The 731-nt window shown below is 52.7% G+C and overlaps 1 protein-coding gene across 4 annotated transcripts in view; it reads right to left on the bottom strand.

Annotated features, from left to right (window-relative positions):
* EFTUD2 (elongation factor Tu GTP binding domain containing 2) overlaps window positions 1-731 on the bottom strand; it is a 46,693-nt gene that overhangs the window by 18,953 nt on the left and 27,009 nt on the right. The window lies entirely within an intron of this gene.

Raw genomic sequence — 731 nt, 5'->3', positions numbered from 1 at the left:
TGTAGTTCCAGCTACTTGGAAGGCTGAGGCAGAAGGATCACCTGAGCCCAGCAAGTTGAGTCTGCAGGTGGCCATGAGCATGCCACTGCTCTCCTGCCTGTGGGACAGAGTGAGATTTCAACTCAAAAAAAAAAAAAAAAGACTGGACGTGAATCACCTGTCTCTTCGGAAGAGCACAGGGGGCACATGAGAGTGGTAGGAGAGCAACTGGCAGGAACAGAGTGCGGTGCGCCGCCGCCTGCTAGCATGAGCCTTCAGTCGGTTCCTCAGCTCTAAAAACAGGGTTCACAATGACTCCCTCTAGGAAGGCACAGCATCCAATATCTCACAAGACTGAGGAAACAGTTCCTATGGGACTTGGGTCATGGGGAGGTGGAGAGCCGGGGAGCCCTGGGGCTGGAATCCGGTCTCTGGGGAGCTGGTTTCAGGGCTCCAGGAACCCAAACGTCATTCATGGACATATTGGCAGAATCCTGTGCTTGCTGACTGCAAGTCCAAGCCAAGTTCTCAGACCTGTCAGGTGTCCATGTGCCTCCATGGCTGGCTGAAAGCACAAACTGTGAGAGGGACTCTGGCTTTGAGGAGTCCGGAAGTGCTTTGTGGGCACAAATAATTCTTATTTCCCCAAATTGGCCTCGCTCCAGGAGAGAATTTTCTCTTTCTTTCTTTCTTTTTTCTGAGTTGGAGTCTCACTCTGTCACTGCTGACTGGAGTGCAGTGGCCGCTCCCAG

Source organism: Carlito syrichta, unplaced genomic scaffold (assembly GCF_000164805.1).
Source record: "Carlito syrichta isolate Samal-C Ts95f unplaced genomic scaffold, Tarsius_syrichta-2.0.1 Scaffold302391, whole genome shotgun sequence".
In the NCBI taxonomy this organism is placed as follows: domain Eukaryota; kingdom Metazoa; phylum Chordata; class Mammalia; order Primates; family Tarsiidae; genus Carlito; species Carlito syrichta.
The sequence above is the reverse complement of the archived record's forward strand: the minus strand, read 5'-3'. Positions and strand labels throughout refer to the sequence as shown.